Here is a 13,810-nt window from a genome sequence, read left to right on the forward strand (position 1 = left end):
GAAGTTCGGTCCCAAACCTTCCAAACTGAATTCGAGGCTATCTGCCGAGATATTTAGGGCTCGATCCTCCCTGACATCATCACGCCCTGGGCCGACGACGATGGCGCCCCCACTGATTCCTGCGTTCTCGGCCCCTCCATTAATGGCAGAATGCCAGAGAGGCTTGTGGCCCATCTGAAGAACAATCTGGTGGATCATTCAGCCTTTGACGGGGGAGACTTCCAGGACTGGAATGTCCTCAGGCCGCAGCAACAGTGGCCAACCGTGACCCCAGACTGGGAAAAATGGCTGCCGAGGATGGAGCATTTCTTCGGTCAGCAATGGAAAGATCAAGGCATCCACCACTTGATCAAGCTATTCGATCGGCCGCTCATCATGGACCGGTCTCTCTTGGCCGCAGCCCTGTGCTTTTGGTCGTCGGCCACCAACACCATGAACTTTTGGTTCGGCATGATGACGCCGACCGTTCTAGACATGGCCGCCCTGTTCGGCCTGTCCCCCCTCGGCGTGGAAGTAAACGCCGCCCTGGTTGCTCCCGAGGTGGAAGGGAGCTTTAAGGCTACGTGGCCTACTCTTGCGAGAGTCGCTGGGAGCAAGGCGAAGAACATGCTCAACTACTCCAGTTTCTACAGCAACTTCGGCGTAGAAGACAGTGATGAAGAAGATGCCGTTGCCCCTCTCGGCGAGGTTGAACACGCCGCGTTCTTGCTGTACTGGTTGTGCAAGTTCGGGTTTTGCACCCAGGCGAACAAGGTTACCCTGGAGTTCGCCCACCTGGCCGATTACCTAGCGCAGGGCGGTAGGTAAGCGCTCGGCCCGTTCCTACTTGGCCACATCTACCGCACGCTTCATGACATCGTCACTGATGGGATGAAGCCGAAGCACGGTGGTCCACTGTGGGCCTTCCAGTTCTGGCTGCAGGCCTACTTCCTAGAGCTGAGGGGGGTGGCCGCTCCCCATGACAACAAGCCGGTGGCCAACGTATTTGCTCGAGCCCCCAAGAAGCATAACGCCACGGCCTTCTGCTACAAATTCTTCTACGGCTTGGCCGAGAGAACTGGTACGCAGTTCCGAGTCTGCCTTGCTCGGCCGTTCCCTCTGTTCCTGACCCACGACCTCTCCGTCGTTCCTGATGTTGAGACAGAGAACGATCTGAAGGAGATCTGGGGCTCCTTCCTGGTTTCGCGCGACCTCCATTGCGGCCTGTCCAAAGCCGGGGCTGAGGTGTATCTGCCGAACTTTGTGGCACGGCAGTTCGGCCTAATCCAAACGGCCCCACTCCCCCCCTTGTCAACCAACCGGCTATCGTCCTGGAGGGCCGACGTCTCTCAGCAGCACGGTGTGGCTGAGATCACCTTCCAGCTCCAAAAGGGAATGACCTTCCTGACTCTGACGCCTTGGTCGCGCCGGAATGCGTATGACGAAGATGGAAGGATCTGGTATGAGGAGTGTATCTCGGCTAGATTCATTCGTCCTGTTGAAGAGGCCGTGAGGGCGGCCCTGACGAATGCAGATTGGGACCCTCTCACCCCCAAGGGCAGCAAAGTGAAGAAGGTATCAGCTGGGCCGCCTCGACCAAGTGCCCCGGCCGTGGCCGCCCCCAGGGTGACGGCCCCTCCCCTGGCTAGATCAGTGGCCGTAGCCTCCACCGTGGCCCCATCTTCGACCGCGGCCCCAGCTCCCAGGGCGACGCCTGTGGTGGGGGCACGAAAGACGCTGGCGCACAGGACCGTGCCGTCCTCTCCGCCAGCTCGACCGACCACTGCTGCAGGTAAGCCTCGCCTACTTTTTCTATTTGTCATTTATTCTTCACCGGCCTTTTTAAACCAGTTTTGTCTCTGGACACCTCACTTCTTGTCTCTTTTCCTCGTATACGCAGCCTCGAGTCGCAAGAGGAGTCGAGAGACGTCGGGTGTTGAGGCCGCGCCGGCCCAGAGTGCCGCGGCCGAAATGGCGGCCCCGCAGCGGCCGAGGAAGAGGACCCTTTTTACCTCCTCGGAGGGCAGAGGTGAGGAGGAGACTCCGCCTGTGATCGTGAGTGCGGCCCCTCCTGCGACCGTAAGTACCACTCCCTGGCATCCTTTTTTCCCTTTTTGTGCATTCTGGTAATCTAGTTCTTTCCTCAGGACGTGGCAAGAGTCGAGGAACAGGCTACGGTCGAGGTGCCATTTGTAAAGGAAGCGGCCGCTGCCCACCTGGTGGTCGAGGAGGTGGGAGCCGCAGAGGCGATGGTTGAGGAGGCGGCCACCGCCGAAGAAGTGGCTGAGGCGCTGAGATTGCGCCCGCAGACGTGCCGCCTGCCGAGGAGACTGCAGAAGGGGCGACCGGAGAGATTGCCGAGGAAGTCGCCGAAGAGGTCACTGAGGGAGCTACCGAAGAGGTCGGCGATGAGAGCGGCGAGGAGGTGGGTTAGGAGGCCGCTGAGGAAGCAACCGACGAGGCCGCCGAAGAGCCTGCTGTGGACGTGCCAAGTGGGCCTTTGCCGTCCACCCCTCGTCGCCCAAGCGGCATCTCCTTTCGCTCGGTAAGAAACCGTCTTCAATATACTTGGCTTTATTGTTTTGTTTTGATCTGTTCTACACTTCTGACCGAACTTTCGTCTCTAGCCTCCCCAATCGTCGCCGCCGCTGGCCATGGTTGCCGCGACCATGCCTCCTATGCCGTCGTTCCAGGACTCAACGGTCGTGGCTGAGCCAGTGATGACTAGAGCCACGGTTGTGAGTGTGCCGAGTCTCCTGCGAACCACTTCGGCGGTGATGACCGACCTTTCGCTCCCCGTGAGTATTCGACCTCCTTTTTGTTTATCCCTTTATGTCCTAGTTAATTATCTCTTACCCCTCCTCCCTCTTATGTTTAGGAGGCCACCTCCTCCGATGATCTTGAGGAGCTATACGCCAGCCTCCATGAGGAAGGGGGAAGCTCGGCCTCGACTCCCTTGGACGAGGACTCCAAGACCGTTATTGAACGGCTCCGGGAGTTCCTTCTCCTCGATGTTCGGCAAATGACCACCGCTGGGGCGATTACGGAGTTTAGGTCCTGCTTGGATACGGCCATGGCGCTCGGCCTGCTCGACTCGGCCCAACTAGATGAACTGCAAGCCCGACTGACCGAAGGCGAGGAGATGATCGGCCGGTATGCTGAAGCTGAGGGGAGCTCGCTCGAGCAGGATCTGGAGGTGATTAAAGAACAAGTTCACCCTGCAATGGCCCGACTGAAAGAGAACGACCTCGTCGTCCAACGAGAGAATGAAGAGCTTGCGCAGCTTGAGGCCCAGATTACTGAGCTCCAGGCTCGCCCAGATCTCATCCTTCAACGCCGAGATGGCGCGGTCGCAGCTGGGAGCGAGCTGAAATCCTCGGCCAAGCGAATCCTTAAAGCAGCGAATGAGACGAAGAAGGCCCTGGCCGAGCGGAAGCTGATTCGCGCGAGATGGCAGGTGGATATCAACGGTGGGGACATTGCTTGGAGAAGGATCACCTGCCTGATCTGGGGGATGTTCAGCGAAGGGGTCTAAGCGGGCGAAGAGCGGCCATCTCAACTATTTTTCTTTTTCTCTTTTCTGGGATGTAATAAAAATTCACATACACTATTTTATTTACACATATATTTTTTGTATAGTTTCCGTATTTTTCGATCGGCCATGACTGGTCGTTCATCCTTATTGTAAAGAAACTCCTTTAAACTAATTAATAAGGCTAGTCTTTTTCCCAAAAATAATCAACCGTATGCCTCTTGCCTTATGTTGATTGCACCGTTTGTTTAATTCGTTCGCCTACCTTCCTCTTTTCTTCTTCTTGACTTTTTTGTCGTAGGTCTTTGGCGCCATCTTCTTTTGAACTTGCGCCGAGTTGCAGGCGTCGAGTTCCGACTGTTCGGAATTCTCTGAACTCCTGGGCCTCACCTGCGAGTGGCCCTTCTTCTCTTGGCCATGCTGCCCGATACTTTGAAGAAATCGAACCCTCTGCTTTGATATTTTACCAGGGTCATGGGCGTTGGCCAAGACATAAGGGGCTATACCCACGGCCGAAATTTCTGAGATACGGCGTGCCCAAAAAACCTTAGAAAATAAATCGTGCGCATTGCTAAGTTCCTTTGACAGGCGCGGCCTTGGGTAATCTGGTGCCCCCAGCTCTCCCTTTATTAAATCGTCTTTTTCGATAGGCCGAATGTCCTTAAACCGAAACCCTTGACACGGCCTGTTTCGCTGCGCATTGTTTCGTGGCCAATCCTGCCGGGCCGTCTGAGCAACGGGCTCGGCCGTTATGACCGAGCCGGGTAGTTTCAGTGGAACGCCATGGGTTTGGCCGAGATAATCTCGGTCGGCTAGCCATCGAGGTATGGTCACCTGGTCGTCTGAATGGCCGAATCGTGTATTTGCAATGATAGTGCAACAGTCATGCCTTTTTGCTCGCACTGTTGTGGTAACGCTCCGGTCATACTGCTTTGGCCAGACTGTGCTTGATCCGCCAAAGTATGGGTTCGGCCGAATTGCTCGGCCGCAGACACCGTAGGACTCCTACTGAATGCTTTGGCTAGAGCGTGGAGCGGGCTACATGCTCTCTTTGCCGGTTGGTTTGGTTCGGGACTCGCCCTTGAGGGCTGGGACTGCCCCCAGCCGTTGGTCGGCGGCAAAGAATGCTGGCCGTAGCCTAACGCTTGGGTACGGGAAAAGACGCCAAGGTTGCTGCTTTCGCCGTAAGGCTCAATCCTTTCACGTTTCTGGCTTCTATGTCCGGCTCCAGGGGGTGTTGAGTGCGAGGCCACTGGCATCCTCTCCTGGAAAAGCGTTCGTAGCTCTGAAGAGAATCTGTCCATCGTGGCCATGAAGGATGTTTCCATCCTGCAAGCCTGCCTGGACATCAAATCCTCCATTACTGCTTGTTCCTGCATGGATTCGACCGTGCGATCCGTCGTTACTGGAGCGCCTGCCGAGATCCCGACCGTATGTTCGGTCTCGATACTTGTGATTGGTGAGGTGGACTCAGGAGTCTCAGAAGTCATTTCGACTGCTTTGTTTTTGAGCTTTGCCTGTGCCCTAGTTTCCACCATAAGTTTTTGACAGTTGTCCCACTGGGCGTGCCAAAAGTGTCTGCCGCGCAAATCTCACGGCCTGGAGTTCCGGGCCGAGGGGATGTGCGTTAACACGTGGTTTCCTGCTTTTGGGTGCGGTGCGGTTGTGCGCGGGCGTGCCAGCACGGTCTACCGTGCGTCGATGTGTTGATGAGTGTTGGTTGGATAAGTGGTGCGCCTATTTGATCTGTCTTCCTAGTCAAACGATTGTAGCCGAGAGAGGAACTGGTCTCGGCTGTTAGGTTCACGGCCTGAACTACAAGGCCGTTGAGTGATGGTGTTGGTGGTGGGTTTTGGGCGGTGCTTCGGCGCACTGCTCAGGGAGCGACGGTCGTGTGATATATGGGGTGAGTGAACGAACAACAAGGATGGTACTCCGGCGCCTTGAAAATCAAGGGTCGTATGATATATTGATGAATGGATTTTCCTTACAATCTACCACTACTCCTAGGAAAGCAAGTAAAGATATTGAAAGTGCATTACAGGAAAAAATAAGTTGCTCCGTGGGAGGCTTTGTTTTGGTGTTGAACCCTTTGAATGTAGCACGAGTCTTGTATTTATAGGAAGAGTCCCTAGATGAGTAATCGAGGCTGAATTTACGCATAGTGAAGTCTGATTAGCGCAAGTGGGCAGTCCAATCGACATTTGGGATCGTGAAGTATGGTGGTGTGACCCCAGAAATCCCGGTGAATCTCGGCCGCCGCTCTCGATCGTGGGTTCTGAGCCTCTGGCCGTGGAGACACATTTATGGCCTGGATAGCTGGTGAACCAATATCTCAGGCTGTCAGAATTCTTGTGAGAATGTCCATGTCTAATCACTCTGATCCTCATCACCAAATCCTGACTTCAGTCACTTCCCACCTTCCCTCACGCATTAAATGCCTCTTTGTGGCCAATGGGTTTGCTGCATCAAACAGGCACTACTTCATTAAATGAAGCCTGGGACCCTGCTGTCACGTGATGATTTGCCTTTAATGCCTTGACCGCGATTTTGTTCGGCCTTGACCTCGGCCTGCGCTTGAGGCCGAGATGCTCATGCCTTAGCATTTCTTCTTTTATCTTTAGGAAGGCGAAGTACCCTGGCGAAACGCTGCGTTTCAGATTTTACGAACAAGTGCCAGGGCCGAGAGAAGGGGCTCCTTCGGCCAGCTTATGGCCATGATTCATCAGGCACAAACAACTCCCAGTGTTGATCAAGACCCTTCCGACATCGAATTCAACTATTTAGGCTCGGATAATCATCGAATCGTCATGCGGGTAAAGGATCCCTTCTTCCTCTTCTTCGTAAAATGTTATGGGTTCCCATCGTACTTTTGGCACTTTTGTATGCCGGCTGCTCTCGATGCCGAGGACTTGGGGATATTGAGCTACCCGATGTACTGCTTGCTTGAGCGGTTGGATACGCCTGCCAAGGTTGGTCCTCCGCTAATGGTGTTGATCATGTTGATCTGCCAATTTGTGTTCGGGGCTGGCGCCTGTTGGGGCCTGGCAATGTACTGATCCAACTTGCCCTCCCAAATCAATCGTTCGACGATTTTTCGTAGTCCTCTGTGTTGTGACTGTTGTGTTGGTGGTATCGGCAGAATTTGCCAGTGTCTCGGTTGTCCTGCCGATTGGGTTTCCGGTTGACGGGCTTCGGTATAATCTCCTGCTCGTTCATGAGGACAGCTCCGTAAGAGGCGTTGAGCAGGGTATAGACTTCTTGCCCTTGGCCATGGTTCAGTAGTGGCCCCCGGTGGTCGCTGCAGCCGAATCTCCCTTTTCCTTTCTTGGAGTGATCCTGCCGAGCGCCGCAGTTTGAGTCCTTCCATTTGTTCCCTGCCTGATACTTGCTGTTTTTCTCGTTTTTCTTAATAGCGTCATACAGCTTTTCTTGTGCCAAATACTTTTGTGAAACTGCATCCTCCCGAGCCGAAGGCCTGGTTTTTGAGTTAAAGTATTCGACCTTGGCGTGGATCGCTGCTTGTTTCATCAACTCATCGTAGGTACGCCAGTTGGTACTGTGTACCAAGTACCAAAAATGTGAGGACCGAAGGCCACTCTTGAAGGTGTCGAAGGCCGCCTTATCATCGGTTTCCGGGCACCTGGAATACTCATGGCTGAAACGAGCAGCGTACTCTCGAAGGGGCTCGTCTTCCGGCTGCCAGACGGTGTACAAGTCGTCGGCAGAGTACAACCTGTCTGTCTGAATCATGAAATGGTTCTGGAAGATCCGCTTCAGCTCATCAAAGGAATCGATTGTCCCTAGTTCTAAATGGTAGAACCAGTTCAAGGATGCCTCCGTGAGCGAGGACGGGAACAGCAGGCACTGTCCTTCATCGTTGAGTCCCTTGCATCCCATGGAAGATTGAAAAGAGTGAAGGTGTGTCAGGGGGTCCTCTATGCCCGTGTAAAACGGTGTGTGTAAGGGCTGCACGTCTCTGTCCTGCCGTGAGCGTCTTATACGTTCGGTGAACGATCCTGGCCGAAGCTTTCCCCAGTCGGGTTCCTGAGAACGAGTTCTGTCGTCCTCCATCTTCTGCACCCTCTGAAGGAGGAGGCGAATGACAGGGTCTCTGCTTGGGATCTCCTCTGTTGTATGGTGTTCCGAACGTCGTGGGGACCTGATCGGGTTAACCTCAGAATACCTCGTTGGAGTTGCTAAACGGTAGGTTGACGACTGATTCGTAGAGGAAGCGTACTCATGATCGGATTCCGCCGTCGACTCCAAACCTTGTACCCTTCGTATTGGGGATTTATTCCCCAGGACTCTCAGTCGGGAATCGTTTAGGTGTGCATCTATCCTGATCGGTGATCTCTGCCGTTCGGCCTCCCGATCCAACAATCTGTGACGGCAGTCAAAATAGACCTTCTTCGGCACGTGGGGTTTACCCTTAGGGGCCGGGACTACCAAGTGTTTGGAGGGTGCAGGCATTGCCTTTGCCCCCTGCTTACCATTCTTTCGCCGATGGGGAGTCTGTAGACTCTGAGAGGATTAATTGGTCTGAATGTTTTGTGTTTGCTGGTGATTAAGCAATTGTTGCATTTCATCGACTTTGGAAGAGAGAAGATTGTTGTGTTCCTGTAATTTAGCCATATCCTGCCGAAGAGCCGTGATTTGAGCTAGAAGCTTGGCCTCGGCAGTGGTTTGGATTACAGAAGGATTGCCTGTTGGCCACCCGAAGGTGCATGTTTTAAATTTATAAAACTCGCAAGCGCACGAATCATTTGTAGAATAAGCGTGTGTAAGTGAGAGGTCGTACCCACAGGGAGTGCATGAAAAAGATGGAAAACAAACCCAACCCAAGTTAATTCAAAGTTGAAAAAGAAAATGAAATAAAGCAAAGAATTGAAAATGCAAATAAACTAAAATAGGGGAAAAACTAAGGTTTTAGATTCCATACCATTATTCGATAAACTCTAACAATTCCCACGAAGTAGCAATCAGGAAATCAATCTACTACTTTCTCAAGATATATCAATTAAGCATGCATTTTATTAATCTTATGTAAATTCCCCTTCCCTTCATAATTACAAATCCTATGTGAAAAATATTGTTTAACTACAAAGGATCAAAGAAAATTGTATATTAGTAATACAAAACCAAGGATGCATTAATAGATTAACTTGTATTCCTAACTACCACAAATACATGATAGAAGTGGTGAAAAGAAAATTAACCTATTAATCATGTGAAGGTGAAATTATAAACATTGAAGAATATAATAGTTGGGAATTGAAAGTTAAGAACTAGAACTTCATTTCATAATGGTGTTTCATCATTAACAAAGTTTAACTAGACATAAATAAAATAACAATACAAGATAAGAATTAAGAACAAAGAGGAGAAGGAAAAATTGCACCATCAACCCCTTGGTTCCTTGCCTCATGGCTCCCCAAGGTTCTCTCCAATTATATTGCCATTTTTCCTCTCCCTGGATCCTTGCCTCTCGGCTCCCCAGCTGTTAAACTACTATCTATTTTGGTGCCAAAACTCTTACACAAATTCTGCACTCCTCTTCCATTGTGTTGGTCTCTATTTATAGAGGAGTGAGATCCTCTTGCAGCTGCTATTAAACCATTACCAACGTGGGTTATATCATTACATCAACATCTTTTTATTCCTTTTTCTTTTTGGCTGACCACAGATACTCATGCTTTCTTCACGTGTAAGCTGCAGCTCAACATTCTTTTTCATTATCTTTCTTCTTTTGGCAGCTGCCATCCCTCTTTCTTTTCTTTATGTTTCTCTGCTCATTACTTGTAGGCATATTGGCATTTGAATTTCATATCTTGTGTCAGCCAACAACATGCTTTATACTTCTTTTGCTGTGGTAAATCATGTGACTTTGCTGCTGCACACATGGTTGCTGTCCAAAGTTGCTGACTGCTATCTTTTTGGTTGGCTACAATCATTCCTTTAGGTTGCTGGAAAAAGGAATTCTTCTTGAACCAGGATTGGTTTAGGAAGACCATAGGTTTCAATATGTATCCAATGGAGCTCACATTTGGATATGTTATAATAGACACATATTGGACCAACTTTCATGAAGACTGTATTCCCATCTTAGCAGTAAAAACGTGCGTTTTGGGGCTTGCAAGGTTGCTTCCGAAAATGGACTGGAGTTTGGGCTTCATTTCTTTTCTCTCCTTGGGCTGCTTGCAAAGAGAGAGCTACCTAATAGAAAAATTCAACTGAATTAGCCTTTATTTCAATGAAGTGCAAATGAATTTGTAAAATGCAATGTAACATTCTAATTGGTTCAAAATTCATTGAAACAAAGTACTAACAAATATAGATTAGGGATAGAAATTGTAATAATTATGTGTTTATCATTGCCCATTGGTGTACATGGGGGTAGCGCTCGGCTAGCTCCGCCTTGCTTACCGAATGGTAATCCTTCCTGTGGTAAGAACGTAGATTTTAATGTGATCCCCATGTAGTAGGGGTAAAGGGTTGATGTTTATCATTTCCCACAGACGGCGCCAAACTGTTGATGCTCAAAAATGGTTCGGCACTCTTGGGCTCAACTTAGTGATGTTGGGCCTTTGGAACACTTTGGGCCTCGGTAGAGCATGTGATCTACAAGATGAAAAACGCTCAGTAAGGCCTAGGGCACCGGTGTGGTACCGGCCGAAGGCTCTCCGATGCTTAAGTAAGTTCGGATTTAGTAAATTAAACTGATAGATCAATAGGCTTGTATGTTGTTAGTTCTGATTACCTCTATTTTGGGATAGTTGTCCTCTTTTATAGGCTTTGAGAGGTGTGCACATTGTTTAGAATTTCGATGTGGGACTATAGACGTCGATTGTGAGCATGCCACGTGTCCCAGAGAAGGGGGTTGCCCTAATCACAGGATCGGTAGGCCAGGTATCGAAGGCTGCCATGGCCAAGCCCTACCTTGTCCACTTGTTTGGTTCTCATAGGCTGTTCATTTTGGTATAAACACTTTTGAAAAAAGAAAAAAAAAATGACTAAAATGCCGATACCATCCAAGGGAAAAATTGTAATTTCACAAATAGCTAAATTGAATAAAACGATTAAATTGGGTTGGGGGTGTTACAATGTGGAGGTTGAGGCTTAGAACTGGATAAACAAATTTGCTCATTCCCCTGCCAAAACTTCATAGTTAATCTTTTAAAGTCCCATATAAGATTGGACCAAGAGTTCACAACCATTGGACCCCTAACACAATGTCACAGCCACCCAATGGTAAAGCAAACATATAAGAGGTATAGACACAATTCCCTATGGTCAAGGGTACCCCAACACAACAATCCCTACTCTGAACCTGTCCACCATCAGTTATCATGACATCACAAATATGATACTGATCTAACTTCCAACCCAACTTCTTAACCATGCACATATTGATGAAATTATCAGAGCCCATAATCCAACAATACCACAACAAGACAGTTCTTTATTAAAGCATTGAGTTTCGTAGTGTTAATAGCATAGGGGAAGTAGTACCATACCTTATGATACAACAAGCATTCACCTCAGCTACCTATTAAATGTGTTGCAATTCTTGAACTATTTCCTCTTCCTTGGAGCTATTATAACCCATATATCCAGCAATAAGATTTGTTTCCTAGCACACTTATGGCCCCTCACAAATTTTTCATCACAATAAAAGCAAAGATTATTCAGTCGTTTATATTGGATTTCCGCAAGAGTTAATTTCTTGATAGGCATATCCTTCCTCGGAACAATATCACTTTCAGCAGGAACTAAATCATTTTGAATGGGTAAAAGAGGCAATCTTGACTTAAAATTTCCAGAAAAATGCACATACCTCAACTTTTGGAGTTTAACATCCACTTCATGAGCAAAATTCATGTAGCAAGACAAAGCAACTTGACATCATGCTTGAGTTCTTCCCTTAATCCACCAATGAAACAGCTCAATCGAAAATTTGGACTAAGATCTCGGATTCGAGTTGCCAAATGTCGAAATTCAGAGATATAATCCTTTAAAGAACCAATTTGATGAAGCTTAAACAGTGACTCTGCAAAATCCTCAAACCCATAAGAGCCAAATTCTCTACAAAAGGTCCTGGTAAAATCTTCCCACTTGGACAAAGAAGAAGCACATTCCTCCCACTAATACCATTGTAAAGCCTCACGATCCAGATGGAAAGAAATCATTTTTACCTTCTTCTTAGATGGCACCGAAAAATAATCCAAATAATCAAAATACTGCTCCGCCTTGTAAACCCATTCAATTGGATCATCCCCATCGTTGAATCTGGGAAATTCCATCTTAACAAAGGGCATACGATTCTTAGAAAGAAAACCCCTTTACCTCTCACAGTGATCCCTCTCTCCCCGCCGCCGAAAGCCATCCCCATCGTCGTCGTAAGATGGATGCAGAAGGGGATGATCAGAATCTTCACGATGAGAATCAATTGAATCAAGACGTTTATCAATTGACGTGAACTTATCCTTAAGAAGACGTTGAATGGCTTCTAAAATGTGTTGGTTTTTGGAATTAGAGGCTTCGAGCGCAGAAACGTGAGCTTCCATTGTTACCGAATGAGTACGAACACGAGCACATGTCATACACTAAAGGAACAACTTAGAAGATCAATGGCCTTATACCAATGATAAGACTCTATCTTTCTACCTTAGGAATTTACCAAGAGTAGAGGGAATCAAAGAATATTTCTGTATATTTCTCAACATGATCGTACAATGGCTGCCCAATTGGTAATAAAGCCACCGACGAGGTTACAACAATAATTCCCAACTAAAACTTGACACGTGGCTAACTGACTAACCAAAACTGTTTTACAGTTTGCCCCAATTCCTTTCATGAGAAAAGAGGTTTTCAGAGAGAGAGAGAGAGGTTGCAAGAAAGAAATATAGAACAAAAAGAGAGCTTGGAGAGAGGAGAAGAACCATGTGAGCGAGAGAGAGAGAGAGAGAGAGAGAGAGAGAGAGATGTTGCAAGTGAGGTAGAAAAAGAAATACAAATCTGTAAAAAGGGAGATCTTTGGATGTATTGGAAAGAGAGGAAGCTCGGTCTTGGTCTTGGAAGAGAAAGCCATTTTTTTTTTCTTTCTATTCCCTATGTGGCTAGCTCATTCTAATTTTTTATTTTAGATTTGGGCCAATATAGTATAAATATATAATTTGGGGCCCCTTTAATTGTAGGCCCATGCCCATCGCACTCTATGCACACCCTCAAGGCCGGCCCTGCTCTTAAGAGTTTGAGTGCTAAATGGGCCAAAAAAATAATCGGGGACGTTTGATTAGCTTAGTTTCCACCAGAGAAACGGCTGAAAATCCTTGAAAAAAGTGTATGATAAGTGTACAAAATGTTATGTTTTCCCATTTAGATCGGTGCACTAGATACAAAGTTATATCAGGTTTGATAAGGGTTTAAATTAAGTTGTACCTTGAGGCCCAAAACCTTGTGAAATAAGGAAAGGTTTTGAGGCCTATTAAGGAGTCCTATTTTGTTTCCTTTTTTGTGTGAACCGATTAAGTGGGCTTGGAAGATTAGTCAAGTCGGCCCTCGGTTATGAGTAGAGACGACTTGACCTAGCCTATATAAGCTTAAGGCCCTGCTCTCATCAGACACGTTCTCTAAACCTATTCTCATCATAAAGAGAGAGCTGAAACAGATTCTGAGAGAGAGCAGAAGTCTTGAGCCGTTCCTGTTCTTGCTAGGATTGCTGCTTGACAGGACCCGACCCAAATTCCACTTTGGAATCCGAGCCGAACCCTGTGCGTGTCCGACGCCTGGCAAGTGCCGAGCACGAATGACCTAATTGCCCTTCTAGTCAACCTTCAACTAAAACTGGGGTTTGACTTTTGCTGGAAAAAAAAACTCAGCAGAGTCTCCCCTGCAATTAGATCAATCCCAAAGTTACACCTGTCAAACAAGCATATAAAAATATACACCAACTGCCAGCATACAAATAAATACATACTAACAGTTAGACATGTATTCTAGGGCAATATCAGAGCATCTATACAGCGTAGGTTACAAATAAAACACAACTAATCAAAACCAAGGGATGTAGCGGAAGATGGACTCGGCCCGGTGGTGGCGCACTGATGCACGACTACTACCTGGGGGCGCAAAACATTAAAAAGGTGAGTGGACCAAAAACAAAGTTTATGAAAATAGCATATGAACATACTAACCCCACTGTAAAAACAGTTATGAAACTAAATCATTTCTTATATAAAGTCGTACTGAAATCAATGCATTCATATCTATATATATATAATCAATCACATACTTGAT

General features: G+C 47.9%; 1 long non-coding RNA gene across 3 annotated transcripts; it reads right to left on the reverse strand.

The window, feature by feature from the left end:
- Positions 1-8,792: 8,792 nt before the first annotated feature.
- LOC110774396 (uncharacterized) lies at positions 8,793-12,613 on the reverse strand. 3 transcript variants are annotated; one of them, XR_015835060.1, is made up of 3 exons: positions 10,272-12,613; positions 9,938-10,132; positions 8,793-9,727 (listed from the first exon to the last, which is right to left on the reverse strand). It is a non-coding gene; the product is annotated as an uncharacterized LOC110774396 (long non-coding RNA). The 3 variants fall into 3 exon arrangements; XR_015835061.1 differs by having other exon boundaries at positions 8,793-9,723; positions 9,938-12,613; XR_015835059.1 differs by having other exon boundaries at positions 9,938-12,613.
- Positions 12,614-13,810: the final 1,197 nt, after the last annotated feature.

This window comes from Prunus avium, chromosome 4 (genome assembly GCF_965620075.1).
Source record: "Prunus avium chromosome 4, drPruAviu1.hap1.1, whole genome shotgun sequence".
Taxonomy (NCBI): domain Eukaryota; kingdom Viridiplantae; phylum Streptophyta; class Magnoliopsida; order Rosales; family Rosaceae; genus Prunus; species Prunus avium.